The following is a 17,206-nucleotide window of genomic DNA, read 5'->3' as shown; positions in this document are numbered from 1 at the left end:
ACAAACTCCAAGAATGAAACAGTACAAAACCGTGTCGTGTCATCTTTTCTTTTTGACATATCGCAATTCTTCGGTCGTCTATCGGTACGTGCGAGGCGAATTTCAGGATCTGTGTGATGTACGACCTTCCCCACCCCTCCCCTCCCCCAGCCACCTCCCCACCCCCCCGATTGCCGCTTCGGCTTCACGCAACAATTCAAAAGTATTAGTACATCCTTGCATCTTGGCCTAAACAATGTAGACATAAATTATAGTTCAGATATGCCTAAAATGCATCTATTGATGACGTACATTTTGATCTTTGAGTTGGTCCCCAAACCGTGGGAGCCGACAAAATGTGGGAGCCGACTTCAACGACCCCAAGACCTGAACATTCATCCTTTTTCCTTAAATCTTTCACCCGACCCTGTTAGGAGAAGCGGGGTGGCAACCCACTAATATTTTCCTCCCACACTGCCCCTCATGACACCTCCTCGAGACCCATCAACCCAACGCAACCCAACCACCAAATCGCAACCACCATCAATAGACTTCCGTCTATCATTCCCTGTTGCTAGCATAACTGGCTGTTTATTCGAAATAAATAGACCTAATAATTAATTAAACCCAATCTTTTCCATACGGTAAGTCTATACACGTGCATGCACATTGCAAGTTATTAAGAAAGAAAAGAGAAAGAGAGAATAGCAGAAATTTGTTTTGGATTTTCTTGAACCTCTCATGATATGGAATTTCATATTTTTCCCCTTCTTTTTATTTTTGCACCTTGGTTTTCTCTTTCCATGTTCATATCCCGTATGGTAATTCAATTCTCTTTTTTTTTTCAATCACGTGATCCATTTACTGAATATATTAATGTGACAGGAACTTTTGAAGATAAGTGACGCCTTGTGTGGAGTTTCTTGCCAATTTTATTTCGGTATTCTTAATCTTGATTAAACTTGCTTTTTTTCGGGGATAGGGAGAGGCCGGGAAGAAGGCGGGTGGATGGTCAAACGGACAGTATGCAGTGGACAGTGGACAGTGGCTAATTCACCAATACTATATATGTTCAGCAACTTCACCACATGTACACGTGATTAAAAACAATATTCCATGATGATTTTGTAAACGTTCTGTCCCCCCCCCCATACACACCCACTCCCCTCCTCGTAACCACACCCTAACAGGGGTGAGCCGAAAAAATTATCAAATTTGGAAGCTGTATTTACCGAAAATAATTATCAAACACTTAGCTTTTAATGACAAACAAATTGAAAATTTATCTAACGTGACGCAATGTTTAAGCCTTTTATCATTTATTTGTCATTCTTCGACAGTTTTTTCTCTTCCCAGTATCAATCAATCGTACAAGGGTAAGGGTGGGGTATAAGATGGGAATGGGGACTCGAATGGGTGTGTTACGTAACTATTTGTCGAACCGTATACTCTACATCTTTCCACAAATCCTTCACTATAGCAGCAATTAATATACATAGATATGTTAAATTTAGTCAAATATGTAAGTCTTGTGATCAAGCGCAAGAACAATCTCTAATGTATATTATGAGCACTGTTGTTAACATGAGGCCGACTTTCGTTTCATAAGCATGTAGCGATGACTGTCCTTGAGCAGTTCAAACAACCTTGTTATTCTGCGTAAAACTAATAGATATACAAACATATACACAGACGTATCTACTTGTACATATAAGCTTACATATCAAGTTGCTCGTCTAGAATTGCCGGTACAGTTATCTACAGGTAAAGGTATAGGGTTTACCTTAAAGCGTTCCTTTTTGGCATCTCATTATAACGGTAACTGTAGACGCAATTTTGTTTTGTGAACAATCATTGAATTATGATTTCTTAGCTATAGTAATGCTGCAGGAACTCTAGCATGTCTATGTTTGGTCAATATCATTTTTATCTTTGTTTAATTACGAAACAAAACTTTTGGTTTTCCGAAGTATGTAGAAGAAATAATCGATAATCTAGCGGGCCCATATATTTGACTTTTATGTCTGCCAAAAAAATCTTAAAGGTATGCTGTATTGGCCCCAAATATCTTATATATTCAAATATGGTCACCTTTGGTCAAAATTCTTAAACTGTTTTTATTACAACTTTTGAGGAAATTTTCCTCACTGGGACATTCAGTCATCTTGTGTGTTTCTTAAAAAAAATGCCCGAGAACAATTTGGAGAGTAAAGACCTCCAGGAAAGTACTTTTTAAAAACTTCTATATAGCGTGCTATAATATGGGGCTTATACTGACTACCTTTAATTTCTGAAAGGTACAACAACAATCCCCAGCAAAGACACTATTATCCATTGTGAATCAAAATAGAAATTCGTTTTTTTCCAAATTTGACCATCCCGTTGGCCAAACACATTTCAAAATAATCAACTACGGTATGCGTCAAGATCTCTCGTGCAATATAATTACCCAAAATGTCAGACAAATATAGAACTTTCAACGCATCTTGAAAACCAAGACAACGGCTTTGTTTTACTTTCTCTTGGGATAGAAATCCCACAAGCAGTCTACGTCTATGTTACGCCATACGAATTAAAGTTATTTTTGGTATTAATTCTATTTAATACCGGCATTAATTCTCAGCCAATCACCATGCAGCTTCATATGCCGGTATTAAATAGAATTAATACCGGCATTAAATAGAATTAATACGGGGGGGAGACAGTTGTCCGCGGGGATTATGTTATGCTAATTGGTATATTGACTGAAATCTTGTATGAGACAGACTTACTGCTATTGGAGAGACATGTGGGGGGTTGGAGGGGGTTGGATGGGGAGGGGCGAAAGACGCAATGAGGATTATCTACAGACACTGAATATCCGCTCATTTTAAACCTGCAAGATGCTATCTTTGTTATATTGTCAGCTCCCTAATATTTGAAGTAATACCGGTGATCATTGAGAGCAAACGGGGGAGCATGTTAGAAGTGTTTGAATCGCTTTTACATTTTACAGATATATGAGGAAAGGGAGTTATACAATGACAGTTGATGGAGGGGGGGGGGGGTGAGGAGGGGTAACGTAATCATCTAGTGAAGGGCACAATCTAAAAAATTGTAGCTCAATTGTACATGGGTAATTTATACATTTTCTACTAGAAATTTGGACAGCTTTATCTCGAAACGTTTGGGGGTGGGGGAAGGCGGGGGGTGATTCCGTTGTTTCCCGTCCCAGCTTTCATTTCAGGGTGTACAGCTCATTAGTCAGGAATGTGAAAATTCAAGAGGTCTTATAAAAAATAAAAAAAAGTTACGCCAATATTACGATACGGATATTTGGACTTTATTCCTTGCTTTTATAGCAAGTTGACATTTTAGATGATTTAATCTTAAAATGAGCCATTCATGTCCCTTAACAGCATTCTTCTCATACACTTTGCGTATCTGTCCCAGAAAGCGTTTCCCTGGTTTACTTTACACGCGACATGTGAGTAGGTAATGTTTAATGTATATAATTTCATCCATGCGCTGTTCTATATGTAATAAAGTATGGTTGGTTGATAAGGGATTATGGTTGTTAAGGGATTAATTGATTCACATCGAAACCTCTTGTGCTAAAGTATGCAAGTTAAACGTTATCCTTTGTTTTTTTACATACTATGATTGTTAAATCTATCAATCCATAGAATACATGGAGTAAAACGTTTGAGATTCCTTCATATCTTCTTTAAACAATTTGAACTGCAAAACTCTCTCTATCTCTCGATCATTTTAATAAATTTACTGAGGATAATAAAAACTTTTCTAAATACGTAGTCCACCTGCTGTTGCTTTACACGTCAGTGATAAAAACCTTGATGTCGACAGATTGTCCCTTAGTTCTGGTTGCCATTGTATTACTTCTGCAAGTTAATGAGTTAACATTCTGATGAACAATGAAGGCTACCGCTATATATACTGGCATGCCAATTGGTATACAGGGTAAAAATATCACGATTATCCGCTCTGAAACTCTTTTGTCGAAACAGGTTTGCTATTTTATTTGGAACTGTATTCATTTGCTACCTTTAGCTGAAACTGGATCAAAACATTGCAAAACTGAAGTGGTTTATGTTTCTACGGACAAGGTTCGTTTCCTTTCCTACTATGTTATATTGTTTAGACGTGTCGGCCACTGGAGGTTTTCGCTACGTGTACGGCTCTAAGTTGCGCACTGAAACTTAAACGTTAAACTGGTTTTCAGTAACATTCTTCATTATAATGTTGAATATATGTAACGTCAGGAATCGTCAATAAACGTATCTTTCTTCGTTTGAGGTACGTGTAGTGCGATTCCATTTATTTTTTTCATTTTTCACGTGTGGTAGTGCGTCAGTATTATGACATGGCTTGACAAAAGTGATGCAACGTAAAGTGCAGGTTTAAAGTCATCATCCTACTGGGAGTTGTTATGGAACTCCCTGTCCTAACTCAACAACAAATTGATAAAGTTTTTCACCATGAGTGACAACTCTTAATCTGTATCTGTATATTAAGACGATGAGGAATGACATGTACCCGGTACATCTTACACTATATAAGAAGCAGTATTGCCTGTATTCGATTACGCAATTAACAAGTTAATTATTCGTTATTGAAGGATGCATTTATGCAGAATATTATCATTTTAGTTTGGATATATTATCAGGTTATAGTCCAAGAAACAAAATGAGTGTTCGTTTCAACTCTACAGCTATTCTGGTTAAATTATGCTAATTCTCTGGAATGTCCCTATAGCTTTCAGGTTAAAGTGCTGATACCGTCGACTCACCCACCATGCAGTGCAGGCCTAAATGCATGCCATTGTTACTCCCGCATTGTTTTCATAGATACTTAATAGTTCAGCCAAAACGTGTTCCCTTATAGCTTCATATAAACACTATACCGAGCACTCATGGATGCCGACATTCAGCTTCATTTCTCCTCGACAAAAACTTTGTAATAAATATGTTGTTTTGAGGACATGCAAGTCTCATGTTTTCCTATTGCATTTTGAGTTGCATCTGAGGAATCTATGAAAGGTTTTCCTTTAATGAGCGGTGACGAACATTGTAATACTTTTCTTAAGAGAAAAAACTATTCTACATTTTTAGTTGAAAGCCCGATCTCAATATCTTGTTCCTGTAACGTGCAATGCAATATGGTTGATTAATGTATATATGTATTTGGATGGGCTGGATCCTCCTTCGTCCCAGGGCGTGGATCACAGGTCGTCTGCTAGGCCATAATGGTAGATGTATGGAACGCCAAAACAGACATTATTCAGTTTTATGCAGCTGTAGAAGGAGTAAAAGCTGCATAAAAAGTTACTGAATAATTTCAGATTTGGCGTTCCATATAGATGTACAACCAGAGGTACAAGGGAAATTCCGTTAGCAGATAGAATGGGCTTTACTTGGAATAGGGGGAAAAATCTTCCACACTGTTTGTTGATAACTCATCTCAAATTATTGTCCCTAACTCAAGATATGGTTGATTGAATGAAACCTTTTTTTGTTTGGCAAAACCCTCGATACTTCCCTGGAATTGATGACAGTAGGTGGTCTGTGATGTCATAAATGGATAATGTTCTTCAAAGGTTTCACTTCTCTATAACGAAGTTATTGATCCTTGAACTGTGATACACTTTGGAATATTTGCTGGTTGTATAATTTCGAATTTCATTAAATTTAAACTAACTTCTTTACAGAATAATATTTTCCTCGGTGACAAAACAATTTCAAAAGCATCACCAAAATTTACAAAACATATCTTTTGCCATCAAACAAATGTTATTTTTATTATGTTGTTTTGACCAAAGATGCGGACAAAATCCCTGCTCATATTAAACATTTTCAACTTTGAAAAACAATCCCATTTATGTTTGTAAAATTCGTTTAATCACTAATCCAATAATACCAAGCCTTGTTATCTGATTCAAAAACTCCTGACAACATGTTTATAGAATTAAAACAGAATAAATTAACGGCTTATTGCTTGCATAAATTACCATATACAAAACCAGAGTGGAATTTAAAACAAGAATCACAGATTGTTTTTTTTCAGACACACGCTACAGATAGTATGTGCAAACAAAGTTATGACAGTTTCAAACAGTAGCTTATTTCACTGACAGAAATTTTACTTAAAACTGTGGAAAGCTATAGAATGCGAATTGACTATGTTATTCTGGTTGCGCCATTACACAGTCACATACTTAATGCGCACACAAGTAGAACAATGAAGTAAAGTAAGTAATTACTAAGAGTATTCCATACATGCGCAAACTTTATTCCAAAGAGAGAGTATTCACTCTTTCAGAGTACTCAGGTTTAACATTCTCTTGAGGACTAGTGCATTCAGTCTTCTTCTCACATTATATATATATATATATATATATATATATATATATATATATAGAGTAGGTTGGCGTCTATCTTGGCGCAGAGTGCTCTATGTCCATTGGACAGAGCGTAATATATGTTGATACTAGATGAGACTAGTGGAACACTAGTAGTTGTTACTCGGAGTTTCACGCGTTATAGCGATCTTCAGACAACTCTTCAGACAAAAAGTTGTCTGAAGATCGCTATAACGCGTGAAACTCCGAGTAACAACTACTAGTGTTCCACTAGTCTCATCTAGTATCAACATATATATATATATATATATAGATTTTACGGAAAATACAGGAAACGATGGGAAACAGGAAAGATCTATGATATAATGTTTATAAAAAACGGACGTCTATCTTTATACGTTTCCTGCACCTATACTGAGTTGAAAATCTTATGATCAAGATCTCTTTTCCTTTCTTTCAGATATCATTGACTGAATGTCACCAAATGTTTGACAGGATTAATCCTCATTCCAAGATCCCTGGAATGAATCACTGTGGATGCACCCGTGGTCAGTGACGTCATCACCGGTATGTGTTCTTCTAACACCTTTACTTGTCAACCTTTTCTTGACTATTCCCCGAAACCTGATCTACATTTTTAAAGGTTTGGTAAACTGTTTATGTTCTCTGTAACCAAAATGAAACTTATATTTGTAGAAACATTATGTTTCCCTCTGTGGATTAACGATTGGAATATTTATTAACAGAAACAAAAGAAATTTCTAGCTGAATTGAGTGCCCTGATGACATCATTTATTCGGCTGTTGCCAGATACATTTACAAAATATCACCAAAATTAGAAGGGAAATGTTATCTTTGCGATATAAAATGCTATGAGGATGTAATGTTTGACCTAAAGATGCAGAACATTTTCAGTAATTGTTGCTGAACAATCAACTTTCAGCTTCCGGGTCGATCCTCTCAAGGGTATCACGGCAACGTCCGCCCCAACTCCATAAGACAGCTTTAACAAAGTGACTTTGTCTACAAAAAGTAAGTCCCTCCCTTTAAATAAGTTCAAGTATTTATCGAACAGAAGCAAAATATGACCGGCGATCAAGATTCACCAAAGACGGTATAGTGAAATATCTAGTTTTCTTTACTTTTTTTTGGAGGGGGGGGGGGCGGTGTGACGATGCTAAGACAAGTTGTATGATCTAAAAGCAAATTATATAAAATTTAGATAAAGCCTTATAAATAATTCCCCAGCCATTGTATTAACTTGTACATTGCAAGCGTGTCAAAAACAAAAATCTTTATTACATGCTGTTGATGGATTTGTAAAGATAAGAAGCTTCTTACAGTTTTACTATCGACTTATAACTTAAGCGTCCGCATAATCTAAGCTCCCTCTCCGGGAGCCTTTTAATAATGTAATGATCTCTGGCACATGTATGCAGAAAAGTCCAAGAAATTTTTTTTTTCATTTTGAGGCAGATTTGAACCAAGTAAATTTCAGTGTTGGGGACTAGATCATGTCGTTGTACCCGCTTCTTAATAAGTTGCGACACAACTGTACATGACCTAATACACACATGCAGGCTATGGCACGTATAGTGCTGGCGTTATAGCGTGATATATCGCACCGTCCGTGAAAACATGTTTGATATTGCCTAGCAATATTATGTTCACACTATAAGCGTATCATAACCGTTTCCTTGAGGCTGGGAGTTTGTTACGGCTCCCGCTTGCTGCAAACAATTCCACGTGTGATGATTTACCTAATGATTGCGTATTTATTTTAAAGGATGACTGTAATATTGTACAACATTAACTTTGATATGCTGTAGAATGCTGAAAACCACTCCTATACCAGTCGAATATGATTTTTTTATGCCATTTTGATCTTTGAGAAATCGACCCTTAAAAGCTTTATTATCAAATCAGACAATGTAAGCTTAAAGACCCCCCCCCCCCCAAAGAAAAATGTCAACTCTGTTAGATGTGAACCTAATCTCAATATTTATATCTTGTTCTAAACTCGGGATATGGTTTATTGAATGTAACTATTTTGATTACTGGCTAAATCCAATTGATTCTTCCAGAGAGTATATCATAGAACTCATGGATTGGTTGATTGAATGCAACCGATTTTGTTTGGCAACAACCTCGATTCTTTCCTGGAGTGGATCACAGTATGTTGTTCTGTGATGTCATCATGTAAGATGTTCTTCAAGAAATGTGATACCGTTGCACAGCCAGTTGGGAGAATTTCCTATTGCTAGTACCTCTCTAAACTGTACTCCAATATCATGCTTCAAAGCACTGGTATTGTCAGTACAAACAGTTCCTAACCTTGATATGATAGAAACATGATATTCGTACTGCTCGTACTGACAATACGAGTGCTCTGTAAAGCGGGACATGACAGTACAGTATAGAAAAAAAATCTCCCAACTGGGTGCTTTGCAATGTTGACTTAGCTGTCAATGTCCAAAAAGAGAGAAAATTAAAGGTGGGTACAAAAATACAACCTGGACTAATATCAGTGTTTTCAAGGTCTGTAACATAACAACACCTTTGGTACCAAAAGTCATCCTGTTTAAAGTTGATTTGTAAACAAAATAGCAAAATTGCAAGACTTTGCCTCCTCGCCTCCTAACCTCCTCGCCTCCTAACCTCCTCGCCTCATTGGCTCCTCCCGTTTCTCAGCTTGGCTATATCTCCAGTCACGAAATTGAAATATAAATTTAGAAATATTTTACAAAGAAGCGGCAAAACATGAAATTGTTAGTTTGGCACGTTCATCATGCAGTGCCCTCCCCCTTTAAACCTTACCGAATGTATGCATTCCTATTAGCCGCTAAATGTCTCAAGTTCTAGCCTCTCTTATGTTTCTTCAGTGAAATACATCAATTTCAGGGGGAAACCTAACACTCGGGTGTTAGGTTTGTAAATTTTTACATTTTCGAATTTCCACGAACAAAAACAAGAAAGAGGAAAATACTGAAAAGAAATTTTTGATCATTAAACTGAACAACTCGTATAGTGACACACAATATAGGACATTTCATGTTACATCGGTCATCAGTATTACATATTCTGCAAGGTTTCTCGTATAACATTTAGTGTATAGGGCCGGGGTTCCCCAACTGGGTGCATGAACCCCTAGGGGTGCGTCCCAGTGGGTTCGTGGGACGTTTCTAAAAGTCAAAACTAAAGTACTTTTTGGTGAACTAAAATATGATATATCATATAATTTAGTAATGTACAAAAGTCGTACCTATCGACAAACTCTTTTCGCGTTCCATACGCATATGTATATGCCATAATAGTACCGCACCGTGCATGTGATAAATAACTGAATTATGAAACAGACACAGGCCGCATGACTTTGGTGAATTTGGTGTACGCATGACAGTTCGTCGTGAAGATAAAGAGCTGATCTGATCTTGAAGTTTCCAAATAACTCTTGTTTTTTTTTTCCATTACAATATTACAATAATATGAACTTGATCATTTACGAAGCACTGTTTTGCATATTATAGTATAGTAATGAATAATGACTCAGATCATGTCTCGAAAAGTTGGGGGTTCGTGTCCACAGGGGGTTCATGCAGTGGCGGAGCTAGGGGTATTGGTCAGGAGGGGCAAGAATGGTCTGTACGGGCGCTTTCGACACTATCTAAGCGGAGCGCCACCACAGGTTGGCACGTAGCGTACAGAAATATTTTGAGTAAAGATACTCCCTAGATCGCCGGAAATGACCCTTTCCGAGCGTGGCTAATTTGCAGATAAACGAAGAATAAATAGGTGTCATCGCCAAATTCCATTAACAAAATGTGACAAATGTCAATAGGTAGATGAGAGCGCAATAAAAAAGTCAATACTCGCGAATAAGTAAAAAGTGGTAAAGAGCTGAAAAGGGCGCCAGCAGTCCATTTGAGTCCGTCAGGGGGGCATCCGCCCCCCCCCCCTGACTGTATGGACGCTCCGCCACTGGGTTCATGGGGGATAAACTTAGGGAAACCCTGCTGTAATGTTTCTCGTAGCATTTAGTGTATATGCCTATGTCTGTTTATTAGAGGAAGAGCTGGAGAAAAGAGAGATTGTATGAGTATTATGCACAATAGCTTCAACGCTGCCAGTTCTTTTGACTGAGCATAAACCACAGTACATAATACTATGCACAAGTCTGTGTCCAAGTGGTACGACTTCCACTTTTATACAACATGTAATTTACAAATAACATGCACTCAAGTTTTTGAAAATTAATACTGCAGTTTTCAGTTAGTTCAATCTGTGATGCATGGTGCACAAAACTTCAGTATTATACAAATATTTCTTTCAAAAAATGAATGGGAATTTTTTTAAAAGGGTTTCCAAAGGTGAACATGGCTGAAGAACCAGCATGATTTATCCATTATATAAAAAAAAAATCTGCATGAGTTTATAAATGATTTTGTAACAATCTGGTGTTGTTTTATACCGCCGTCAATATCTTACTCAACTCATGCAGGGATGATGAGTGAATGAGGTGGATTTACAACGGTACTTACCAGGGGCGGACTGGGTCTTAAAACCGGCCCGGGCATTTTCCACCTAGACCGGCCCATTATTCATTGATATGCTACTTACAAAGTGCTCGCCGTCCTGGAGGAGGGGTCTAAGCCTAAGGGGAAGTGGTGTTCCACTCCCCATTGAGATTTTATAGATGCGAAATAGTGCTATATTTCTCAATTTTGTAGGTTACAATAATCCTTTAAAAAAGACCCCAAAATAATTTTCCAGAATCAACACTTGATTAAACTGAGGAAAGTTAAAAACGTAAACAGAAATAGACAAAAATATATGTTTTAGACTAGATTTTATTTAGTTTTCAAGCATTTTGTGACAACATACTTGAAAAAATGGAAGAAAACTTAAATAAAATCCATTAGCACGGACAGGTTGCCAATAGCACGTTCATTTGTTACGAACTAACAGACTAACTAACATGGTGATTTCATGAGCTGATTCCCACAGTAAAAAATATATTTCTACACAGCCCGTCTGTATTCTATTAACTAATGTACAAATGGGCTGTAATTTTTACCAGGCTCCCCATCCCACCGGGCCAACGGGCTACCGGGCATTACCCAAATGCCCGTGTGGCCAGTCCGTCACTGGTTCTTACTAAGACCTTTCTAAACGGCATATCGATCTTAATAACACATTACTACTGCTCTATACTCCTTGTACCTAAAACAGATCAAACGATGTCATATAACGAATGCACGTCAAACTATTTTACAATAGAAAGAGAAGGCAGTTACATCTATTGGGGATTGGGGTGGGGTGGGGGGGGGTGGGGACACTAATTAATTAACGGCGAAACAAAATGTAAGTTTATGTGAATACTACATGCTGGGGTTTGAATTGCTCAATATTAGAACCCGACACAAAAGAAAGTTTCACCGTCATGTCAAGATATTTTATTTCAGTAATATTTCTTGTCGTTTTCAAATATTCCATATTGTTTCAAAATAAACTCAAGCTTGGGGACAGAGGTTGGGAAAAGTGGGGTGTGTGTCGTGAAGGGGATGGGGAGGGGGTGGTAACCAGGTTCTACCCAAATGAAATTTCTTGATTGAAAGGAGGGTCCGGGCGTAGTGTACATCAGATCGTGTATAACAGGCGAACTTTTTATTCTTGTGTGAACTAATCATCCGATCGGATTCGTTCGCTTGATCCACCGTGCAAAAATGCCGTCAACCTTATTTTGGATGGCGCTCTTACATTAAGAGAAAACCCAACCATAATATGTGCTCTATATGACAGAAGTCATTGTGATGAACAACTTTCCAAAACAGCATACACTATTATTATTCTATTTTACGATATCACAGACTCTATACAGTTTTAATGCTCCTTTACGCACAAGCACAAGATTAAAGACTTGAGCAAGTCTAAATATGACGTCACAGAGCCACAGAATGCTAGTGGAATTTTTAAGGTTTCTTTTGTCTATATAACAATGTTTTTATTTTGGTTTTTCAGATTGGTTTCGCAAAATGCTGAATCTAACATATTGAGATTCTTATAACATGACCTCATGACCTGGCATACATTTAAAGGCATTGAAGACTCGCCCCAAACCGCGTGCCGCCATCTTAAAAAGTTAACTTTCTTTTTGCGCGAGTCTTCAAACCCTTTAAACCCAATCTCCCAAACTGAGAAGAAGAAAAGAATAGGAAAACAACTTGTTTATTGTTTGTATTATACCCTGACTGCAGTTAATAATGATGGATAAATGTCTATGTACATAAATATGCAAGGTCACTAGAGTAATTAGAGACAAGTAGATTCATATTTATGGAAGATATCTCGGTCTTGTTATTTTAGTTAAGACTCTGGTCTGTCTCGGTTTATCAGGCACAAAGCGATGGATTGCCACACACAGAGTAAGCAATTCGTGAAGTGAACTTTATATGCTATACACGCAATATCACAATAAACTCGATTGAAAAATATTTGTCCACTTAATCTGAAATATACGGTCAACTATAGAAGGTCAAACATATATATTCGAAATAATTCCATTTTTGATATGCAATATGGACAGGTAGCCTTCTTCAGTGAATCTCCCTACCGCACACCCAGTCCCTCACACCGTGCATCCACCCCTCCCCGCTCTCACATAGGCCCTATAACCACCAATCTATCCTATACTATAAGTCAGTATAAAATGTCAGTTTTTATGATAAACATATTGTATTAATTTGTATTAAAAATGATTCAAGTTACTGTATCTTCTTATCAGATTAATGAACATTTGGGGATTCACACGTGCGGGGAGTGTGTGTGTGTATGTGTGGGGGGGGGGTGGAGGGGAGGTGCGAACCGGCGGTTTCATTGACTTCTTCTGTTAGCAACGCGCTGCAGATCCATGCATGTGTTATGGATGGTGTATATAATTCCACCCTGGTGACACGTTCGCAACAAATAATGATACTTGATGATGACTTGAGATCAGTTCTATAGTGTAATAGTAGTCTGACAAAAGGCACATGTATACATACAATTAAAAATAGAACGAAAGTATATTTGCCCACTTCAATTGAAATATATACAGTCCACTGTATAGAAAGTGAATATTACAGCCATATAGTGACTAGGTTCAATGTTCTTAAAAGTGTATATATATTTATATATATATATATATACAAATATATATATATATATATTTGTATATATATATATAAATATATATATACAAATATATATAAATATATATTTGTATATATATATACATTTATATATATATTTATTTGTATATATATATATATATATCATTATATATATATATATATATATATATATATATATATATATATATCATTATATATATAGATATATATCATTATACAGAAAATCCACGTTTTACTCCAAAAGAAAATATTATTAGAGAAAACAAGAGAAATGAAAACTTTTTGTACTATTCATTCGACTGCCAAGTTAGTTGTATCAGGACAATATATATATATATATATGTATTAGAGAATTCTAAACTTTACGAATGAGTTAACCATATATTGCCTATGCTGCGAGTCATGTGCATAGGACTGTATTTGCTCTATTCATATGATTTCACTTTCCATCTGTTCATCATTTTTTAAAGCATAATTTGGAGGTTAGAAAAAATGTAAATTAAAGTCAATCAAAGCTAGACGACCTACGTTGTTTTTCAACATGGCGAGTTTCATTTTTTTTTTTTTGTGGGGTAAGGAGACCAGGGGGTACCAAATATTTCTGAGGGTACGTGCCCCGCCGCGACATCATTCCGCACTCCCGCATTGGCAAACAACTGCTTGCAGGTGACTGTAAATTGCAGGAAGTCGTAGAAAGTTATGGCGGGAAAACACCAAATATGAAGTCTTCTCATAAACCGGAGATGGCACCTGGCCCGCGTAATGCAATATGTGTGCTATTAAATTACTTTTCTAATGCTTCCCTCTGTTTCTCCACTATTTCTCCCACTATTCTCCTATAGTCCACAAGGTATGCAATATATGAAATAAGGAACGTGTCCGGGGTAAAAAGTCGTTCGAGCTCGCGTACCACGGCACCTACAGTTGTCGTTTGTGAGATAGTTTAAAAGTCGTGTCTGGGGGCTATATGGTCATTTTCACAATCAGTGGTGTAACTTCCAATATTGGCACTTATTGCTTTGTAACTCAGTGACCAAATACCAGAATTCTTAGATTTTTTGCCATTTGACCATCCTAAGTGAAGTCTACCTTGGGTAGCTTAACGAACTTTCTCGGTTTCTTCAGGTTGATTTGGTGGCCATAAATATGCTTTAAATATGCTAGTTCGGCCGTACACTCTCAACTACACTGTTTTTGTCAGAGCCTGTACTTATTGGTGGAAGGTATTTACCAGTTCTTATTTGGTTGATATTATCAACAAGTGTCCAAACTAAAATGCAATTGTGTTCCCCAGGTTTCCTTCCTTTCCTTCTCCAAGGAACGGTGGCTAGATTTTGTCGTTTCGGAGGTGACATTTTCCGTTAACAATTAGTACCTAAGTTTGACTGCAACTAAGTTCTAGTTAAGCAGTGTAAATTTTGTTAAGTAAGGTTGCATTATTACAATAACTAATGTGTCTAATATCTCGGCCAAAAAATATTTTTCATTTGGAATTCTTTAAAAAATTGTGTTAATTTCAAATTTAATGTTAACTTTTCCGTTAACTTTTCCGTCACCTCCGAAACAAAGCATTCTTCAGTCCAAGATTTATGTAAACAATAGTATAGCCATTTTGAACTTATTAAAATATACCTCACCCCCTAACGTAATATTTGAGTAAAAGTTGTGACAACATGACCAGTCGTTTTAATTTCTGGGAGATTCTTAACTTTCCGTTAACATGCGTCACCTCCGAAACACCTTGTCACCTCCGAAACAGGTTAGTTGGAAATTTGATCTCTACTGATCCAATAAACATCTTCCTTGGCTAAAACTCATATTACAGTAATTCTGTAGAGGTGTAGCAACCAGTATGATAATATCTTTTAAAAGGTCCTTTATTAATTATGTTAAATTTGAATTAAACTGTAAATTAATGTTTCGGAGGTGACACAATATTGTTAACACTACATTTTTTACATTTCTGCTGTTTGTGTACCATCATATGCTAATGGATGACTTGATCTACCTTAGAAAACACTGTAACAAACTGAACAAAGTATTAATGAAACTCTCACATGCACAGTTGATGAATAAATTACAAATATGTGTGTTTTTGCCACTTTTTCCCCTTTCTGGACAAGAGATAGCGTACCATTGCTTACATTAGTGCTATTAATAAACTTGAATGAAATGATCGATTAGTAATGAAGTGCTGTCCATAAAAGATCACAATTACCAAACATGCAGTTTTTAAAACTTTATTAACATGGGACAAATTTATCAGATATTAGCTCAATCTGCCTGTGGTCTTTGCTATCGTTTCGGAGGTGACATTGATTGTTTACATGTAATATACTGAACTATCCCTTTGTTTGAGCATATTTCTGAAATATTCTACTAGTGCATACACTTGTGCTGCAGTTATATGTTACCTTCTGTGAGTTCTACAGTGCTGTTGAGTACATGTTCACAGGTTTAATTTTGCACCATTTTGACCTGTACCAGTATACACATTAATTTGCATGATTCCCACTATAACCACGGAGGGCTCTACTATTTGGTCCAGGTAAATATCCTACAAAAGTTCAGAATATTTGTTCACAATATGTAGACCTGCTGCTGTAACATTTGAAGCAAAAAGAAAGAATCTTATTGCTTCTTTAATGAGCTGTTGTTATGACAGCAAATTGTCTGAAAAGAGATTTCCCAAAAATACATAAAATTTGAACAGGAAATTCCCCTCCCTTTTCTTAAAGGGTGTGAAGAGTGAAGACTGGTGCAAAAGGAAATGTCTAATGCTGGTAATCTGACCTAGTTTCGATGAGGTGTAACAGAAGTGTTAGACACCACCATCGATCCCAGAAAATACGCACACAGCTTGCTACCATCGTTAATAGACACTAGTGTACAGTCAGTACAGCTACAGCACATTGTACAAACGATACAGCGATGGACATCTCAGGTCCAGCAAAAGATAACAAGGTATCACTTTTCATTACTGTTTGCATTTTGTAGCAACACGAACAAAACATCACTTGCAAGCAACAGATAGTTACATATTTCAGATGGCCGCACACGGTTTGGGGCGAGTCTTCAATGCCTTTAACAACCAGCGACGTAGCCAGGAATTTGAAAGGGGGAGCACTTTTTGCAATTGATATGGATTTTCAAAGTTGTAGGCACGACTATCTGAGCGGAGCGCCACCATCGGTTGGCGCGGAGCGTACAAGAAAATTTTTGGTTTTACAAACCCCCCAGCTGGCCGGAAACGGCCCTTCCCGAATGTTCATTCTGGTTCCCTGGCCTCTTGCTAACTTGAGACACCTCATTCAATATCACTTTTAAACCCCAAAAACAAACGAGTTAAAAAAGTACGTAATTCAATCATACATAATGTATTAAAATTATAATAGCAAGGTACACAAGGGCGGCGGAAGCACTTTTAATCTGGGGGGGGGGGGCACCGACGTCAAAGGGCACTTTGCAGAAATTCGATTGGACTGATGCAGCCTGATATTTAGTACCCTTTATAAATCTTATTGTATTATCTTATTTGCGTATACACATCACTCCATCAACGCCACCCCCCCCCCGTATTAGTAGTCTTACTTTTCAACTTCTGATACTTGTAGATACAAAGATAGGCCAAAAGTCTTTGATACAACCATAGCCAGTAATTGTCTTTGATACAACTGTAGCTAGTAAATGTTTATCGAAA

The 17,206-nt window shown here is 37.1% G+C and overlaps 1 protein-coding gene across 1 annotated transcript in view; it reads left to right on the top strand.

Moving 5' to 3' along the window:
- LOC139961449 (uncharacterized) overlaps nt 1-17,206 on the top strand; it is an 86,399-nt gene that overhangs the window by 21,687 nt on the left and 47,506 nt on the right. The window contains exon 2 of the mRNA XM_071960627.1: nt 6,798-6,904. The gene's annotated coding sequence lies outside the window, so the exon portion shown is untranslated. The remainder of the gene's footprint in view (nt 1-6,797; nt 6,905-17,206) is intronic.

This window comes from Apostichopus japonicus, chromosome 20 (assembly GCF_037975245.1).
Source record: "Apostichopus japonicus isolate 1M-3 chromosome 20, ASM3797524v1, whole genome shotgun sequence".
NCBI classification, from domain to species: Eukaryota; Metazoa; Echinodermata; class Holothuroidea; order Aspidochirotida; family Stichopodidae; genus Apostichopus; species Apostichopus japonicus.
The sequence above is the reverse complement of the archived record's forward strand: the minus strand, read 5'-3'. Positions and strand labels throughout refer to the sequence as shown.